Raw genomic sequence first — 21,481 nt, forward strand, 5'->3', positions numbered from 1 at the left:
TAAATTTGTGTATCAAGATCGTAAATAATCGTATAAATAGTAAATGCAATTTTATGACTTGTTTAGGCTATAGTGTTCTTCCTTCAAAGATAGTTGAATGCCATCATTTCTTTTTGGGATCGATGTAGGTAAGTATGACTATACCGGTTGGCAGCGTACATGTTGTGGTTTTATCAATTTATTTCAAACTGACCGTTGAATTGGAAGCTACTAGATTGTTGTTATTTTGGGTCACTTATTAACAGGCAGTAGTTTTATGTCAAGTATTAGGCAACACGTTGGCAACTTCCTAATACATTAAATGAGTGTGGGTAATTCAAATATGACAACCGTTATGACTGAAGCGTTGTGTGACACTTTTTTGATGACATCAGTAGATGTGTCCAACTACAATGGCTAGCACTATTTTAGGATAGAACACGCTTTGCTCGGATTGTTTGGGTCTCGAAGGATACGATATACTCATGATGTGAGCACAACCGTGCGGAGATTAGAGGTAATTGATTTGGGTTAGTGTTCTATCTCTTGACTACAGCTTAAAATGAGAGGCAAAAAGCAATATCGTAACTTTTAACTTTGAAAAGTAGAAGGTCTTTTTTCAGCTAATATTGTCATCAGAAGCGATTACTTTCAAATCATGATTGCAGCAAGAGTGAGTATAGCATTGTGGAAAAGTGCCGGTAACAGCAGCATTAGGTATAGCCATCTTGTTTTTAGGAAAAAGGTTGCTTGGTTTAGGAATGTACTAGTAGTAAGCTCAATACATATACCAGTGGGCTGTTGGACTAAATTTGTTGTCTTTTTGTTTGGGCATTTGCTGGATTATATCTTCTATATACCTTTTTGGTTTGTCACATGTTTATTTGTTTTTTACAGTTATTAAGGGTTACTCATATGTTGCTCTAAAATGATGAGTGGCCAAAATCTAGATGGAAATTCCCTGTTGAAATGATGTCTTTGGATTTATTCCTACTGCAAAATCGGATCATATTTGCTTAATAGACGACTACCCATAAGGTTGATGTGAACAATGGATTGTCTTACCCAGGGGTAACATATATCAGTACAATATGTGGTTACTTGACATTGTTTTTTTTCTCCTCTAGTATTAGTGGTGTTACAGAAGAAAATGGATTAAATTTCATGTTAAGAGGTACATTTTAAAACACATAAAAATTATTATCTTTGAATACAGGAGACAATATCTATTTATAAATTATTTGTTTGTCACACAACTTGGACTAACTCACTAAGGGGTCATTACAACCTCAGCGGTCTTTTTACAAGACTGCTGAGGGACCGCCGTGCGGAAGACCCCCCATAGTGGCGGATTGCCGCTCGGCATATTATGACTGTTGGCTGCTCTCCGTCCTTTTTCCGACGGATAGCCGCCAACAGCCATACTGGCGGGCGGCGGGGAAGAGGTTGCTCCACCGTCACCACCATGCCAACAGAACACCGCCCACCGAATCACGTCCTGTGATTCTGCGTGGCGGTGTTCTGTTGGCAGTGTGGTGTTGGCGGAGCAGCCCCCATGGCGTCTGTGTATGTAGAGGGGGTGTGTGAGTGCGTGTATACTTGCGGGGGTGTTGCGTGTATTGGGAATGAGTGCGTGTATGTCTGTGGGTATGTCTGTATGGATGTGTGCCTGTATGTTTGTATGTGGGTGTGCGTGTCTGACTATGTGTGTGGATGTAGGCATGTATGTCAGTGTGTGTGTGTGTTGGTGGTGCCTGCATTCGTGTCGGGTGTGTGTGAGTTCTGTTATGTTGGGGGTCGGGTGGGGAGGGGGGCCCTGCCACCTTTGGGGGGCGGCAGGGGGGGTGGGGGATGTAGGGGAGGAAGTTGGGGTGGGGGAGACCCCTATCAGTGCCAGGGAAGGAATTCCCTGGCATTGATAGTGCTTACCGCCATGGATTTCATGGCGGTTCCAACCGCTGGAAATCCACGGCGGTAAGCTGGGTCAAAATACCGCCGGCGGTATAGTGACGGCCACCGGGCTGGAGACCCAGGTCTCCAGCCCGGTGGGCGGAACGGAGAACCGGCGGATGACCATGGAGGTAACCGCCATGGTCATAATACGCTGAGGAAAGACCGTCAGCCTGTTGGCGGTCTTACCGCCGCTTCTCCGCCTTCTGCCAGGGTCATAATGACCCCCTATGTGATTATAATGGTTGTATCGTTTCTTCTGGTAGCCTGTCTTTTCTAATTTTTTTATTTTACACTACATTTTAACTTTTTTTTGGTGTTTGGTGTAGGTTTGTAAATAGTTTTAATTAATCACTGGGTGTTTTTCGTGGGTATGTGGTTTTTAAATTGGATTATTTCAAATATTTGTATAGATATTGTTGGTTTTAAAAATATAATAAAATGTGACTTGATAGTTTGTAACAAGACCTCGGTTTGTCAGGTTCTGTATTTTCTGTTGGAGTAATAGGAATTGAGATTATTTCACTTTCGTTAATTATAATCTCTTCATATGTTGGTATTTAATCAGCCTTGAAAAAGTCCTGTCAATTTCAACTACTGGAGGAATACTGTCAACATCAGCAAAGACTGCTCTTAGTTGGAACTTTTATGAACTAGTCATAGATGCGATTGAATATTCGAATCTGGTTTTCATTTATGAAATTTAACAATATTACTTTAGGTCTGTGAGGTGTTTTGTGTTTTTTTTTTAATATGGATTTGTTCTTTTGTGTCTAATAAAATGTTTATTTTGAATCAATTTACCACATACCCATTCCTACCTTTGTGTACAAAATATTGTGTAATTAGATAATAGGTCTGTACTGATACATATTTCTATATTGATACTGTGCTCTTGGTGAAGTTTAGAAATTGTGCTACATGTGTGCTCCACTAGTTGTTTTTTGGTCTGTTAATAACTGGTTTGAAGTTTTTCTTACCAGTATGTGTACTTTGGCAGCAGGTACGTGTATTGTGTTTGAGCACCGTTTGTTTAAATATTTGAACTGACAGGAGTGTGCAGCTAAAAAAAGCGTCATTGTTGCCATAATTTTCTGTCCACTCTGTGACGAGGCTGAGACTGCTGCCTTCACTCATTGGCTGGCCTAACTCAGCAGTCCCAACCCTCCTGGGACCTCTGAGGCTGAAGGTAAGTGTGTGCTTGTGTGATCTTTTAAAATGAATGTTTGGTGCGTGCGTGCATGTTTGAATGTTATGAGTGTTGTTAATGGATGTGCGTGCATGTGTGTAAGAATGAGTGTGTGTGTGGGATCTTTTAAAATTAATGTTTGGTGCGTGCGTGCATGTTTGAAGGTTATGAGTGTTGTTAATGTATATGCGTGCGTGCGTGCGTATGAAAGAATTAGTGTGTGTGTGCTTCCTGCCCGCCCCCCTACCTACTAAAGCTGCCGAACGCCACTGCCTATATCTATGTCACGTTTGTGAATTGGGGCCCAAGTTTTTCATCTTAGAAATCATGTTGTAGAGCTGTTAAAGTACGCCTTTTCTCCACCTCTCCACCTCTCTAGACACAGTCAGATGTGTGTGTCATGAGTCATGTAGCTTCTTTCGAGTATGAATTTCGTTTTGTTTTTTTACTAGGGTAGTCATATATTAGATGCATTGTTTTGTCCTCTCAGTACTTCATAAACATACTTGACATGTCAATCAGTGAAGGAAAAGAACGAAATACTTGGTACGAGATGTTTTCTATGTCAAGCCAAACGCAACTACAGTCCTGGATATATATATAATTGGCCTCCGGTATTCTACAAGGATGAATAGACGCGTTAAAAATACTTCTTTAGACGACAGAACTCCATTTAAAAGAGTGCTGACGTAAATCATGTACAGCAGTGACTCAAGGGGGGCGGATCACTGAGATTTCATTGTGTGCTCAATTTTAGACATGTAACAAGCTACATGCTGGCCTTCTGTACAGGACACAAAAGACTCACCAGGAAGAAAGAGGCCTGAACCCCACGGTTCATCTCTAAAGCTTGTCAATTACACAAGGAATAACTGCATCAGCAGAAAGGGAAGAGGTGCAGAACATTGAGTCCATCTGAAAGTGCTCTCTATCAAATGAAGGCTGCTTTATGGCAACAAGGAATGTGCAAAATACAATACCTTGATTGAAAAATTGATCTTGTGTGGTGTTAGCCTGATATGTTGTTGATTTTTCCTCACTTTAATTGAATAGTTATGAATTATAGTGGTCTTATTATGGGGAACCTTCACTATGGATGTTAATGTCATTTGAGTTAGATATCCACATATTTTCCTGATTGGCTGAATAAGGCAACATCACCCTGAATACAAAATATGCTATCTCTTTTCCTGAGTTCCTTCTCTGTTAAACCCGCACCGCTCCTCAAAAATAATAAGAGTATACATTTCAGAAGCAGGAAGTCCGTCTAAGACTGACTTGCTTAAATACACCCAAAGCCAATGCATCAGAGACTTTAGTTTTTATCATTATTTTGACGCATCTGTAAAGTAGGCACTCACAATTTAAATTCAAGTTTCAAATGGAAACTACTGAAAAGTAAAGCAATGACGCCCGTCATGACAGAATACAGAATATGAGGCATGGTCGAACTGCGAGCAGAGATGTAACTTTTCCTAGACATTGGTAACATGTTTAGATGGTAACTTCGTTGAACGTTGCACTGCACTGATACTAAACTTGGTCAACTCTTGAATTTGGAAACGCTCATTCGGAGCCACAAATGCATATTTATTTTGGGCATATTGACAAAGAGAACACTTCTATATCTTAAAAAATAAATACTGAAACAGAGGTGTAGTTTGACACACAAAATCAATAGCCTCGATGCAGTAGAGGAAATATGAAATATTATAGTAGTGTTTTAATTAGGACACATGGGATAAAACAACCTATATGCCACTAACTCAGCCATTTTCCTACCCAAAATAAGAAGATAAAAATAAAAAGCGAGACTGGATAGACGATGTGATCTTTAGCTGAATGCAAAAAAAAAGAAGACACAAAGAAGACTACATGACCAGGAAGTAATAGTCCGCATCCACGCTCAGAAAACACCGCGCCCCATCTCTCGTCGATTGTATATTTCCCTTTGACCCTCTCCAGCGTTCTACTGCCTTTTGGCTAAGTTTGTGCTGAAAAAATATACCATAGACACAACTCCATTAAACCCATCCCTGCGATAAGCATTCGTTGACAAAAAAAGGACAAAAAGGTAAAAATAGATCAATAAACTCCACATTTGTCGAATGAAAAAGGTAAAAGACCACTTTGAGAGTTATCATAAGTTGAACTGGATATTTTTGGGCCTCCGTTCTGTGCATGAAGCTCTCAAAGGGGTGGCACGTTCCATGTCTAGCACCCTTTTTCGATGTTCTTGCGCCTCACTGCTCTTTCAATAGGGCACACACATTGATATTTTCCTGCCAACGATCAACAATTAAAGTGTGTTTTGTGGCATTTATACCTAGTGGTATGCTGGACTTCACTGATTAGGGCAAAAAACGTTTACGGATAAATTGAGGCCAAGGCAGACCGCCAGCACCGCCAGTTTACCTCAACAAGAGGGACTGGTGGTGCAGCGGTCCTAATCCTCCAGGGTGGCGCTGAAATTTTATGACAAGACCGGAGGCTCCTATTATGCAGTTTTCTTTTCTTTATTTTCAATAGCAGCTCCAGTCAAGATTCACTACAACTACCATAAGGCAAACCACAAGTAGCCAATGGGAGAACAACAGTAGTCCATAACAGTGCACCAATCACCGTCGATTCCACGGAATAATACCCATCTTGACTGAAAACAGCCCTCTTTTCTTGCTGCTCCTCAGTCAAGATAAGTATTATTTCGCTTTTCAGCCGCCGCAAGTGTTCTGTCAATTTCCCGGCTCCCGCGCGGCCGGTAACGGTCTCTTCGGCAGCGTTGGCATATTTCAGCCGACGCGCGCTGAAGAAACTCTCCGCTTATCTCGTTGCTGCTCCGGGGGATCGCTGAGACTTGTCGGAGCAGGCTTTTGGATCAATTTCACTTTTGGATCAATTTCACTTTCCGGCTTGTTTCTTTAGGTCAACTCCGCCTGTGGACGGGGCTAGATATCTCTTTTTCCTCTCTGGGTGAGAGGTTTAACCCTTTCTGGCCAGATACTTTCTTTTCTCTCTGTGTGAGAGGTTTAACCCTTACCTGGTTTGCTGAAGGAGGATTGTGTTTCACCTTGTTACTATGGATAGTTCTCAGCCTCAGTTAACTCATGAGGAGGAGGAAGATGTTTTAAAGGAACATTTAAATGATTTTATTCAGTCTTCTGTGGATCAGGCTATGGCTACCTCTTGGCAAAAACTGTCAAAAAATTTGGAAAATTCGGTAGTTAATATCGTGTCCAAGACCATGCTGGCCCATTCTGCGGGGGAAAGCAGAAAGCGTCCAATCTCCTCAAAAAATAAAAAAGAGACGCTAACTGGAAGTGACAAGGTTTCACACATGGCGGAGGACGTGGTTCCTCATGGGCCTCCTAATAAGGAGGTGTTAATAGCTAAGTCTATGAGAAAATGCATGGTTAAAACCAAACACATTTCTTCTCCTATCAGAATAACAAAGATTTTGGACACGGATGAGGAAGAAAACGCTCCAGAGTCGGATGAGGGTAGTTCGGATGAGGATGTTGGAGGGTTACTTTTCCCTCCTCCTCTTAAAAAGCCCAAATATGTTTCGGAGTCCTCAGCCATTCTGGATTCTGAAGGGGTGCCTATGTTTGATCCGGGAGATATACAACATCCGAATTCCACAGAGTGGCTTCCCTCAGAACATGTGGCGAATTATGTCACTGCAAGACTTCGTACTCCCTTGGATAAACAGGTCCGGGCGAAGTTAAAATCGGAGTGTCCCCGCCCGGCTCTGTCTTCTAAGATAACGGCGACTCCAGCGATTGATTCTTCGCTCCTGACTTTCTTTACCAGATACGGCAAAGATCCCCGTAAAGGAGTGGATAAGGCCTGGTCCACATGTCAGGATAAGCTTTTGGACATTGTGGGTCCCTTGACACGTATTTTTGATATAGCGGAAGCAGCTCGGCTGGAACAAGTCGCTATTGACCCTGAAGAGCTCTCTTTATGGGCGCAGCGAGCTGTTTGTTTGTTAGGAAATGCTAATTCCTCTATTACTCACGAGCGGAGGAAAGGACTCTTGCTCAAGTTGGACCCAAAGTTGGTTAACTTAGCCGGTTCGGATCCGGGGGTGAAGGCAGAAGGATTATTGTTTGGTGATTCCTTCATTAAACAGTTAAGCAAGTATGTGACCACTTTTTCTTCGTTGGATAAGGCACAGCAATCTTTGAAGAAGATGTTCGCTTCTCGGGTTTTCACCAGGGCCGGCAGAGGTAGGAACCGCTTTGCCGGCCGAGTTTATGCCAATCAAGGTTCCCGCGGTACCTACCAGAACACCTATCAGGATTACAGGCCTCAATTCTATCCCCAAAGAAGCAGGGGCTTCAGGGCAAAAGGAGGACGTAACTCCAGAGGTGCGACCCAACTCGGTAAGTCAGACTTCCTTTATTCCGGTGGTGGGGAGCCGCATTGCGCTATGTCTATCAAAATGGGAGGATCTCACAAGGGATCCTTGGGTTCTAAACACAGTGCGAGGTTATGTTATAGAACTCTTGTCAGAGCCTTTTCAAGAGGTTTTTCCTCCCCCTCCTCAGTTTTCAGATCAAATGACAGATTTCATTTCGTTGGAGATTCAATCTCTACTGCAAAAACAAGCTAGTGTTCCTTGTTCTCTAGATCCTTCAGGTTTCCTCAGTTCTGTTTTTCTGGTTCAGAAAAAGAACAAGAAAATGCGTCCGGTCATCAATTTGAAACAGTTCAATCAGTTTGTTCTTTATCGGCATTTCAAGATGGAGACTATTCTTCATCTCAGAGATACCCTTCTTCGGGGCGATTGGTTGGTGAGGTTAGATCTTCGAGATGCTTATCTGTCAGTTCCCATTCATCCCGTCTCGCAGAAGTTTCTCCAATTCCACTGGGCAGGTCAGTATTTTCGTTTCACCTCTCTTCCTTTCGGCCTTTCCTCTGCCCTGTGGTGCTTCACAAAGTTAATGAGGCCAGTGGCGGCTTTCCTCAGAGCTCGAGGCATTCGTCTGGTGATTTACTTGGACGACATCTTGATCATGAGTCAGACTCGCGATTTGCTTTTGTCACAAGTGCGTCTAGCTTGCGCTCTATTGGAAGATCTAGGTTTTATCGTAAATTACGAGAAATCTTCTCTAGATCCAGTTCAGCAAATCGAGTTCCTAGGCTTTCTGGTAGATTCCATATCAGGTACTCTCCTTCTACCGTCATCAAAGATCAAATCCATAAAGTCCGAAATTCTCTTAATTCTTCGCAGTTCTTTTTTATCCCTCAGATCTTTAGCAAGAATCGTGGGTCGGCTTTCGTCCTCAATTCAAGCGATTTTTCCGGGTCCCCTGCATTATCGGGCATTGCAAAGACTAAAGATTCGGCATATCCAAAAAGGCCTAGCTTATTCAGATGTTATAGCTCTGGATCAGGAGTCTCGGGCAGAACTCCAGTGGTGGATAGACCATTTAGATGCCTGGAACGGCAGAACTATCTTTGCATCAGCCCCAGATCTTGTATTAGAGTCAGATGCAAGTCTGACGGGTTGGGGAGCCCGGTGTGGTGCAATCTCGACTGGAGGTTCATGGTCTCTAGAGGAGTCAAAATTGCACATAAACTGTTTAGAGATGCTTGCAGGCTCCTTTGCAATCAGGAGCCTCGCAAGAGACAGGATTTCTTGTTCAGTTCTGCTCAGAATGGACAACATTTCGGCGGTGCGTTACATCAATCGGTTAGGAGGCACAAAATCCAGGCCTTTAGCGGAATTAGCGAAAGGGTTTTGGGAGTTCTGTCTTCAAAACAAAATCTCGGTTCAAGCCGAATATTTTCCGGGCAATCTCAATTTGGTAGCGGACTGGTACTCCCGTTTCTTTCGGGACTCCAGCGACTGGATGCTCAACTTACAGGTGTTCAACGCCCTACTACACAAGTGGGGACCCTTCCACATAGATCTCTTTGCTTCACGGTTAAACACTCAACTTCCACGATTTTTCAGTTGGCTTCCAGACCCTCTAGCTCTAGCCTTCGATGCGTTTACTCAGGATTGGTCGTCTTCCCTCAATTACGCCTTTCCTCCTTTTATTTTGATTCCCAGAGTTCTGGCACAAGTCAGACGTCAGCAAGCTTCTCTAGTTCTCATAGTCCCTTTTTGGCACTCCCAGGTGTGGTTCCCTTCCCTCCTGGAACTGTCAATCGAATCCCCGATTCTGATACCCTCCTTTCCAGATCTCTTGACCAATCATCAAGGCCTCCGTCACAGTTTAATTCTTCAAGAGTCCCTGATCTTGTCGGCGTGGAAAATTTCGGGGAATCTCGATCTAGCGTTTCAATTTCGACAGAAGCTGCAGCCTTCATTGACCGGGCTACAGCTCCTGGGACAAAGAAGGCTTATAGATCAGCTTGGTCTCTCTTGTGTGGCTGGTGTTTGGGAAGACAAGTTGATCCCATTACAGCGGATGTGTCTTTGATGGTCAATTTTCTGGCATCGGAAGCCAGTAAAGGTAAGTCCTTTCGTACTATTAATTTATATAGATCTGCGATTTCTTCGACTCATGATTACTTTCAAGGTAAGCCTATTGGCGAACATCCTCTGGTTTGTCGTCTATTAAAGGGAGTAAAATTTTCTAACCCGCCAAAACCTAAATACAGTTGTTTATGGGATGTTAATACAGTTTTAACGTTGTTTGTCTCTTGGCCCGACAATCCTTTGTTATCTTTGAAGCAATTATCGGCTAAGCTAGCTATGCTTTTATGTTTGGTATCTTTTAAACGGTTATCCGATGTTAGAGCTCTCGACGTTACTGCTCGCTATTTTACTCCCTCCGGAGTTCTGTTTAATGTAGTGAGACGTACCAAAACTAACCTTTCTTCAGTTTTTTATCCCTTTTTTCCTGATCATCCCAAGCTCTGTGTGGGTCAATGTTTGAAAGTTTATGGTTGGGTGCGCTGGATTATGACTTTAGCTGGTATTGATACCTCTGCTTTTGGTGCGCATTCAGCTAGGGGAGCCATGGCATCTAAAGCTTTTTGGGCTGGTTCTCGTTTAGAGGATATTCTCAGATCGGCTGACTGGTCTAATGATAATGTATTCAAAGTGTTTTATTGCAAACCGATTCAGCATGCTTCATTTAATGTGATTGATTCGCTTTAAAATTGCATAATAGGAGCCTCCGGTTTTGTCATAAAATGTAGATTTTCCTAGTAATTTATGAAGGAAAGTCTTAATTTTATTAAAGACACGGAGGCGAGTATTATCCCACCACTATAGATTCTAACTCTGTGTTTTATTGCCCTCCCTTTTAGCTTCTACTTCAAGACAGCAAACCTCTGCATAGAGATCGTTTAGGTGCGGTGGCTTCCCTGATGTTTCCTTTCAAGGAATCTCAAGCGACGAGTCGACAAGACCTGCCGGTTTTCCTCCAGAGACTTATATTTTATCTGCAAGAAGTTTTCTCGCTTTGTTTGGCGTTTTGTGTTTGTTGGGTTATTATTCCATTGTTTACTTCTTATTGAGTTTCGCACAAGAAAAAAGGGCTGTTTTCAGTCAAGATGGGTATTATTCCGTGGAATCGACGGTGATTGGTGCACTGTTATGGACTACTGTTGTTCTCCCATTGGCTACTTGTGGTTTGCCTTATGGGAGTTGTAGTGAATCTTGACTGGAGCTGCTATTGAAAATAAAGAAAAGAAAACTGCATAATAGGAGCCTCCGGTCTTGTCATAAAATTTCAGCGCCACCCTGGAGGATTAGGACCGCTGCACCACCAGTCCCTCTTGTTGAGGTAAACTGGCGGTGCTGGCGTTCTGCCTTGGCCTCAATTTATCCGTAAACGTTTTTTGCCCTAATCAGTGAAGTCCAGCATACCACTAGGTATAAGTGCCACAAAACACACTTTAATTGTTGATCGTTGGCAGGAAAATATCAATGTGTGTGCCCTATTGAAAGAGCAGTGAGGCGCAAGAACATCGAAAAAGGGTGCTAGACATGGAACGTGCCACCCCTTTGAGAGCTTCATGCACAGAACGGAGGCCCAAAAATATCCAGTTCAACTTATGATAACTCTCAAAGTGGTCTTTTACCTTTTTCATTCGACAAATGTGGAGTTTATTGATCTATTTTTACCTTTTTGTCCTTTTTTTGTCAACGAATGCTTATCGCAGGGATGGGTTTAATGGAGTTGTGTCTATGGTATATTTTTTCAGCACAAACTTAGCCAAAAGGCAGTAGAATGCTGGAGAGGGTCAAAGGGAAATATACAATCGACGAGAGATGGGGCGTGGTGTTTTCTGAGCGTGGATGCGGACTATTACTTCCTGGTCATGTAGTCTTCTTTGTGTCTTCTTTTTTTTTGCATTCAGCTAAAGATCACATCGTCTATCCAGTCTCGCTTTTTATTTTTATCTTCTTATTTTGGGTAGGAAAATGGCTGAGTTAGTGGCATATAGGTTGTTTTATCCCATGTGTCCTAATTAAAACACTACTATAATATTTCATATTTCCTCTACTGCATCGAGGCTATTGATTTTGTGTGTCAAACTACACCTCTGTTTCAGTATTTATTTTTTAAGATATATACGTGTTCTCTTTGTCAATATGCCCAAAATAAATATGCATTTGTGGCTCCGAATGAGCGTTTCCAAATTTAAGAGTTGACCAAGTTTAGTATCAGTGCAGTGCAACGTTCAACGAAGTTACCATCTAAACATGTTACCAATGTCAAGGAAAAGTTACATCTCTGCTCGCAGTTCGACCATGCCTCATATTCTGTATTCACAAGTATGACGGGCGTCATTGCTTTACTTTTCAGTAGTTTCCATTTGAAACTTGAATTTAAATTGTGAGTGCCTACTTTACAGATGCGTCAAAATAATGATAAAAACTAAAGTCTCTGATGCATTGGCTTTGGGTGTATTTAAGCAAGTCAGTCTTAGACGGATTTCCTGCTTCTGAAATGTATACTCTTATTATTTTTGAGGAGCGGTGCGGGTTTAACAGAGAAGGAACTCAGGAAAAGAGATAGCATATTTTGTATTCAGGGTGATGTTGCCTTATTCAGCCAATCAGGAAAATATGTGGATATCTAACTCAAATGACATTAACATCCATAGTGAAGGTTCCCCATAATAAGATCACTATAATTCATAACTATTCAATTAAAGTGAGGAAAAATCAACAACATATCAGGCTAACACCACACAAGATCAATTTTTCAATCAAGGTATTGTATTTTGCACATTCCTTGTTGCCATAAAGCAGCCTTCATTTGATAGAGAGCACTTTCAGATGGACTCAATGTTCTGCACCTCTTCCCTTTCTGCTGATGCAGTTATTCCTTGTGTAATTGACAAGCTTTAGAGATGAACCGTGGGGTTCAGGCCTCTTTCTTCCTGGTGAGTCTTTTGTGTCCTGTACAGAAGGCCAGCATGTAGCTTGTTACATGTCTAAAATTGAGCACACAATGAAATCTCAGTGATCCGCCCCCTTTGAGTCACTGCTGTACATGATTTACGTCAGCACTCTTTTAAATGGAGTTCTGTCGTCTAAAGAAGTATTTTTAACGCTCTATTCATCCTTGTAGAATACCGGAGGCCAATTATATATATATCCAGGACTGTAGTTGCGTTTGGCTTGACATAGAAAACATCTCGTACCAAGTATTTCGTTCTTTTCCTTCACTGATTGACATGTCAAGTATGTTTATGAAGTACTGAGAGGACAAAACAATGCATCTAATATGACTACCCTAGTAAAAAAACAAAACGAAATTCATACTCGAAAGAAGCTCATGACACACACATCTGACTGTGTCTAGAGAGGTGGAGAGGTGGAGAAAAGGTGTACTTTAACAGCTCTACAACATGATTTCTAAGATGAAAAACTTGGGCCCCAATTCACAAACGTGACATAGATATAGGCAGTGGCGTTCGGCAGCTTTAGTAGGTAGGGGGGCGGGCAGGAAGCACACACACACTAATTCTTTCATACGCACGCATATACATTAACAACACTCATAACTAAATAAAGAAAAGAAAACTGCATAATACTCGCCTCCGTGTCTTTAATAAAATTAAGACTTTCCTTCATAAATTACTAGGAAAATCTACATTATGACCACCTTCTCCTCCAGCTTTCACTTGACGGTAGCACCGCCATGTAAAGGCTGGCAGAGATGGAGTACAGAGGGCACCATGGGGGCCGCTGCACTGCTCATGCACTTGGCATGGGCAGTGATGGGGCCCCCAGGGCCAGCTCTGTTGTACTGTTCATTGTCTGCATTACAGTAAACAGCACAACTGGTGTTGGTGCACCCTACACACGCAACGTTGCCACCGGCTCTGTTCCCCACTGTTTCCGCCCGCTGACCCAGCAGGGAACTCATAATGGGGCCCAAGGGAAGGCGGTCATAATGACCCCCAGAGTGTCTAAGGGTGCATATCTGTTCAATGGAAATCTCCTCTAGTTTTTCTCTCAGGTTGAATGCTTGACTCAAATGTATCCAGTCTTACAAAGACGTTCTCTATGTTCAACAAAGCAAGGCTATGGCTTTGTAACCGAACGCTGGTGCCAAGTGTATGTGAAAAAAGAGATGCCTGTGTGCAACTGTCATATGCACATTACTGTTGCCCCATGCATATTTTGCTCTTGGAACTGTGCCGGTGGGTGTGAGAAATTCATGTGCATCCCTCAGTCACAGACAGACTCAGCACCTGGTCTTTAGTCCATTTCTATCCAATTTTCATACAACAATCCTGACATAGCACAGGGCTGCTGCAGGAGAAGGCATAATGCTAAAGGGTTTGGATATGTGCCAAGCCCGCAATGCATATTCCATCACACATGAAATGCATGAGTGGAGTTCAGATTTACATTCCCATTGCTTACTTAGGATGTATGAATTAATTACAATTATTAGTATGAATTAATGTGCCTTGGCCTTTTAAGGCCCACACACATCAATACTAATTTCAATTGATGATGTGGGTCTGGAAGTATGAGCCAGCTGAATTTAGCAGGCCTCCAGCACCATGGTCACATTCATAATGGAAGTCAATTTATGAAAGAGCTGCCACATATGCCTGTTACTTTATTATGCATGTGGGGCTCGACCAAAAATGCAAGTGTAGCATCTGTGCTCGCAGCCTGGCCCTCCTACTGTGCACAAGTTTCCATCACATATTGGGAGCTATGGGTTCACAAACTCCAGCTACATATTCATGGAGTTCAAATTGCAAAAATAAATGAGTGATCCTAAATGAGAATTCTGCAGCCTGATTTTCTTCATATTGCTGTATCCTGACAGATATGGATTTTCAAAAGGGTTAAGTGCCATCGATGGTCAGCTGGTCACAGTAGACCTTGACCTAAGCAAAATTAGAGGCCAACCGTAATGGTGGATGGGTCGGCCACAGAAACCAGGTTGTACCTGGTCAGATGTTTTAGCTCTAGACTTAGGGCCCGATTTATATATTGCTTGGATGGCCAGCTGTTTTGCAGGGAAACAAAGTAAATTACTTTGCTACCGTGGCAGAGGGACTGTCTGCTACATTTATAAATGACTACCAAGCAGGCGGTCATTTATAAAACATTGCCAGGAACTGCTGTCAATGCGGTTCCTGTCAATTAATTTTGCTGTTTGGTGCAGGGCTCTGTTAATATTATTTGGATTTCTATGAATACAGCATACAGCTTATCATGGTCGGTGCCCTTCTCCAATATTATTTGGTGTCCAATGCCTTGCATTTACTGTTATTGACTGCTACTTGTTTTGGTATTAGGAGGTTTCCGATGAGACTCACTTCAGGCTTACCAGGGCCACTATACTCTCAGCAGACTATGTTCCTTTGGCTTTGATACGTTAAACTGTCTGTTATGATTTCTCAGCCTTGATAAAGTCCATGGGATGAAACACATGTTGGCTGCTGCTCTGTGAAGATTTTGTCAACACCCATTATGACGCCTGAAAACATACTAGCACTTCAAAAAACAAGGTATGGAATTGTCTGATTTGGACTCGATATACAGTTCGCAGTGTGCTTTGCGATCTTCTTGGTTTTCAGCCCAGCACCATTTTCTTTTTGAAAATAAAAGTCAATGCTTCTCTCACCATGGGAGTCCACTCCTATGGGGAGGAGAGCATTTAGCAGTTCTCACTGCCGCTTATCACCAGGGTTTTCCTGGAAGTGACAGACAGTGAACACTGTCCTCTAATTCCACCCATCTAAATTGGGTGGGTGGAATTAGAGGTCTGCCTCTGATGGCCCTTACTCCATAGAACCGTTAGGGGGTCTAATCACAGCAGAGATGGTTTACACTTCACTGTGACTAAACCAAAGGTCTTCCCTGGACCGTTGTTTGCTGTATGTATACTGCATCGCTCCAGAGTGTACATACCGTCAACATACAAATTAGGCCCTAAGTCTCTGATAAGGAAATTAAAATTCTTCAATGGGACAAGTCAGCAGGCTGTGGCTGAGAAGGGATCCAGGAGGGTGGGTAGCCACCAAACAAGGTCCCAATGAAGCTTTGATTTTATGTGGGAAAGCTCAGAGCAGGGGAAATTTGAATTTTCCACACTAGGAAGGTTCTTCTCTGGCCAGGTGTTTTTGGCACCTTCACCTGGTGAAGATTTCTGCACCAACGAGCTTTATAGTTAGGAGGACAGCTTCCATCGGAGGAGGTATCTGTGTCTGAACTGTCCCCTCTAGTCTCCGCCGTGGTGCTCCCCTCTCCCTCCATCCCACTGGTGCCCTCACCATCAGTAGACTCCGCCTCCTGGCTCCTGTGGGATGCAGCTCCCTCCGTCGCCAGTGCCTCTGCTCCTCCACCAGATGTAGCTAATGCACATAAGGACAGGGTAACAAAACAAAAAGGGGGGGAGAAAAAGGATACACTGGGTCAATGGCTGCACCAACACCACCGTTGATGTACACAGCACACTCACACACAGGGTACAGGCTATGCATTGCACTACCAGTGATATTGCTAGCCAAGAAGGCATGAGGAGGGGCACACACCGGCAAATCCAGCACACCTGTGACCCACTCAGCCTTGACCAGTAGTGGATGCCTACGACCAAGGTTGCAGGATTATCCCTTCGGGACCCTAGCCACCAGGGGACCTATGCTGCAGTGTCAGGCGTCGCCTAGGGGCACCCACTGACAAACATCCCCCACCCGGATACCACCCTACCATGCGTAAGTTAAAATGATGGGTACTGTACTCGCCCCCTTATGCCCCCAAGTGCCCATCCAGCACTGGAGAGGCCACTGCCAGTATGCGGGCAATCAGGGGGGTCAGGGTTCGACGGACACCCCTTCCTTGTTGGGAAGCCATCCCCAGCTGGGCCTCTGCCGTCTTCCTTGCCCAGCGTCTCAGGTCCTCCCACCGTTCACAACAGTGGGTGCTCTGCCTGCCATAGACCCCCAGGGTCTGCACTTCCTTGGTGATGGCACACCATATACCCTTCTTTTTGATGGGCACTGACCTGCAGAGGGAATACACACAGGAAAATAGTATTAGTCAGTCAGTCCTGCCTGTTACACTTACGGCCCACCATACCCCTTCACATCACCATTTACACACACATGGCTCAGCACACAACCAGTACGCCGCCCAGGGGACATTCACCCACCACCCTTACATGATGCCTTCACACCCCACTTGATGCATTCATGCCACATGGATCGTGCCCACAGTGTACTCACCTGTTGGTCTTGAGGCCCATACAGCAGTCTGTACTGGGGTAGCACCTCATCCACCAGTCTCTCCAACTCTGCTGAAGTGAAGGCAGGGGCCCTTTTCCCAGTCACACGAGCCATGGTAGGTTCCAGACACAGGTCACAGCAGCACATGCAGTGTAGGTCCTCTCCTGTTGAAGGTCAGGTAGCAAGTGAGGAATCAGATAGAAAATGGCGGTCACGTCCGCGGCGGTGCATAACATCACTGCCGGCGTACATCACCATTGGCCACTGTACCCTATAGGGCTCCATTATAACAAATGAGAAGTTGCACAGCGGATCCCGACTGCCTCCAGCAACGGCGCACAACATCAGCAGAACTATCTCACTTCCACCTGTCCCTCCACACAGGACAGGCGGACGCCATTTCAGTGGGGGGGGCAGGCCCTGGATAATTACTGCATCACTGTTTACATTTGGACATACAGGACAATTCTCACTGACCCATTACAATTTGACATCATGAATTGCACTGTTGTAGCCCCATTGTTCAGTTTGTGACTGGCTCCTCACTCGTTTGTCCCTTAGATTGCTACCACTGTGGATGAATAGGAGATGGAGACATACCCCCGTCTACAGACCCCTGGTGCACTTGGCAACAATGGAGGACAGGCACATCATCCTCACCTATAGACTTGACAGGGCCACAATCACAGAGATGTGTGCCCAATTGGAGCCTGACCTGATATCTGCTATCCGTCACCCCACCGGGATCCCCCCCTCTTGTGCAAGTTCTATCAGTTCTCCATTTCCTGGCAACTGGTTCTTTCCAAGTGACAGTGGGCTTGGCAGCAGGAATATCACAGCCAATGTTCTCAGTTGTGCTGACCAGAGTGCTGTCTGCCCTGATTAAACACATGTGTAGCTACATTGTATTTCCCCAGGTGGAAGATTTGGCCACAGTGAAGGCTGACTTTTATTCAATGGGGCATATCCCAAACATAATTGGTGCGATTGATGGAACACATATTGCATTTGTCCCCCCACGTCTAAATGAACAGGTGTACAGAAATCACAAGAGTTTTCACTCGATGAATGTACAGATGGTGTGCTTGGTGGGCCAGTACATCTCCCATGTCAATGCTAAGTATCCTGGGTCGTGCATGATGCCTTTGTCCTGAGGAATAGCAGCATCCCAAATGTGATGGCCCATCTACAGAGGCTCAGGGTGTGGCTAATAGGTGAGCCCTGGTTCCCACCCAGTAGATGTTGGGGTATGGGTATGGTGTGGGCCATATGGGATAGTGTGTGGATATCCCAACCTATCATGGCTACTGACCCATGTGAGGAATGCCAGGACAAGGGCAGAAGAACGTTATAATGAGGCACATGGGCGTACCAGAAGGATCATAGAGAGAACATTTGGCCTCCTGAAGGTCAGGTTTCGGTGCCTCCATCTGACAGGTGGATCCCTGTGCTACTCACCCAAGAAGGTCTGCCAGATAATAGTGGCATGCTGCATGTTGCACGACCTTGCGTTGAGACGCCATGTACCTTTTCTGCAGGACGAGGAGGCTGGAGATGCCCGTGTGGCAGCAGTGGACCCTGTGGACAGTGATGATGAGGACAACAGAACAGCAGTGATCAGACAGTACTTCCAATGACATGCAGGTAAGACAGTGTTACTTCACATTTCATTGTCATTATTTTGAAATTGTTTGGCACTGGCATGCTTTTATTTCCCACTTCTATTCCCACTTACTGTATCCTTTGGCAATTAATTTTACAGATGTTGGTGCCTCACAGTAGCTCCTGGTGTGATCACTGCAGCCAACTACAGGTCTTTAATATGTGCTCATTTACTGTACAGTTGATTTAAAATGTTTGTACATGGATAAACGTATACATACTTAAATAATGTATCATACTCCATACTTCTATTTGTTTCAAGGGTGTTTATTTAAGTGCTAAGATATTGAGGGGCAAGTGCAATGGGATGGGGTGATGATGGCGTAAATTCCAGGGCAGAGTTTCAGTCTGTAGCACAGGTGCATTGTCCATGGGGTCATAGGAATGGGAGCAATGGCAGTTCAAGGTGGACAGGGTGACAGAGTGGGACACAACGGTTACAATCAGGAGAGTCTCATTTCCTGGCGGGGGTCTTGGCAATAGTCTCTGGCTTCTGCCTAGTTCTCAGGGAATGTTTGTGGGGTGGTTCTCCTTCTGCAGGGGGAGGGGTGCTGGTGGCCTGTTGGTCCTGTGGCGGAGCCTCCTGTCCACTAGCGGCAGTGGAGGTGGAAGGCAGCTCAGCTGTCTGGCTAGTGGCAGGGGCCTGCTGTTGTGAGACTTCCTCCCTCATAATATTGGCCATGTCTGCCAGCACCCCTGCTATGGAGACGAGGGTGGTGTTGATGGCCTGCAAGTCCTCCCTGATCCCCTGGTACTGTCCCTCCTGTAGCCGCCTCATGCACATTGTTGAGGATCTGGACCATCGTGTCCTGGGAATGTTGGTATGCTCCAAGGATCTCTGCAAGCGCATCCTGGAGAGTCGGTTCCCTGGGCCTGTCCTCACCCTGGTGCACAGCACTCCTCCCAGTTTACCTGCTAGCCTGTGCCTCTGTCCCCTGAACAGTGTGCCCACTGCCACTGACCCAAGGTCCCTGATTGTTGGGTATGAGGTGTGCCCTGGGGTCCCTGTAGAGGTGGACACACTGCTGATTGACGTGTCCTGGGGACAGAGGTGTGGGCATGCTGTGTGGGCGCTGTGGTGGTGTTTCCAGGTGGGGGAGGCTCTGTGGTTGTCTGTCACTAGGCTTGGGTAACCGACTGTCCAGAGGTCTCTGATGGGCCAGGTTGGTCATCCAGATCCAAGTGACCAGAGTTGCTGTCATCACTGTGGGCCTCTTCTGTGGGGGGACTGGATATTGCTGGTTCGTCCTTCCCACTGACATTGGTTGGGATACCTGTGGGGGTGTAAATGCTGTGTTATTGTTTCTGTGTGTGACATATTGTGCCTCAGTGGGCTGCCCTCTTTGGTTGTTTTTGCCCTGGCACCTTTCACTTGTGTAAGTTGGTATGTGGTGGGCTAGCTGATTCTCTTTAGTGTGCATGCTTTAGTGGTAAGTGTCCATGCAGGTCTTCGAGTGGTGTCTATACATTAGTAGAGCATGCAGGGCTTGGCATTGGGATGAGTGAGATGTGATGGTGGGGTGCGTGGGAAGTGGCGGAGTGATGGGAGTAAGGGTGAGGGTGGAGGTATGTGTTGGCATGCAGGTAGGGGGGTAGTAGTAGTATAGAGTTGACTTACCAGAGTCCAGTACTACTCCTGCCAGGCCCTCTAGATGCATAATTGCCAAGACTTGCTCCTTCCATGTTGTTAGTTGTGGAGGAGGAGGTGGGAGTCTACCGCCAGTCCTCTGTACAGCGAGTTGGTGTCTTGCTGCAATGGAACGTACCTTCACCCAAAGGTCGTTCCTCCTCTTCCTGATGTCATCCCCGGTTCCTGGTTGCTGTCTCATGGCGTTGACCCTGTACACGATTCTCCTCCATAGATCCATCTTCCTAGCTATTGATATCTGCTGCACCTGTGCTCCAAATAGCTGTGGCACTACCTGATGATTTCCTCCTCCATGACCCTTAGCTCCTCCTCTGAGAATCTGGGGTGTCTTGGTGGTGCCATGGGGGTGTGTGATGTGGGGTGTGTGGGTGGTGTATAGGTGTAGGTAGTGTGTGGCTCTGGTATTGTCTGTGGTGGTGGTGTCTATCTTGTGCCAATGGTTTGTAACGGTAAAGGTTTGTGGGTAACGTGGGTGTGTGTTTTATAGTGGTGTGAGTGGGTGGGTGTGGTGTGTGTATGGGTGTCGGGTGTGTGTTGTTTGAATTGTGCAATGTGGTTTTGTTTTGTTTGAGTGTGTGTATTTTGAGCTCGGCGGTATGTACCTCCAATGGTTTACCGCCATTGATTCATGGGTCATAATGTGGTGGGCGTTGTTCTGTTGGCGTAACGGTGTAGGTTTTAATACCGCCAGTTTATCACTGAACTTTGGACTGGCGGATTTGTGTGTGTGGCTGAATAGTGACGGATTGGTGTGTGTATCATAATATGGTGAAAGGATATCAGCTGCCGCTGTGGTATGTTGGCACAGTCAGCGTGGTGGTAAGTGAGATTTACCACCAATGTCATGATGAGGGCCTAAGTCAAATCCCATATGAAATAAGGGCATCCCCCACTTGTTATAAAAAGTATAAATTCCAGTCTTCTGTTTGTCCAAAAGGAGCACTCTGGAGAACCAGCCCTCAAGGATGACAACGATTTAGTAGGCTACTGTCTTGTCAACGGGGAGAGCATGGCTGATTTAATTCCTGTGAGGGGGTCCTGGTGAACAAAATCCCTTCCCTGGCAAACAGGGATGATGTCTCTGGAATTGGTGTTGGCGTTGGTGTTGGAGTAGAGAATTTTACTCTTCCCAACATTGACTTGAACTGTGTATATGGCGCAAGGAACTTCTCTGTTGGTTGTCTAAAGACCCCGGTAGATAGTAATCTTAAACTTGATACCCCCGGTCTAAGGGTGTTTAGCAGTACGCCTACTGACCACTCTCTCCCCTTCAATAACTTCCTTGATGGATGCCAGAACTCATGTGCTCTCCGAATCTCCCGAGTGGCCCGCCAGATCAAAATGTAGTACTTTCAAATGTCTTGAGAGAATTCTATCCAGGT

Source organism: Pleurodeles waltl, chromosome 8, assembly GCF_031143425.1.
Source record: "Pleurodeles waltl isolate 20211129_DDA chromosome 8, aPleWal1.hap1.20221129, whole genome shotgun sequence".
Taxonomy (NCBI): domain Eukaryota; kingdom Metazoa; phylum Chordata; class Amphibia; order Caudata; family Salamandridae; genus Pleurodeles; species Pleurodeles waltl.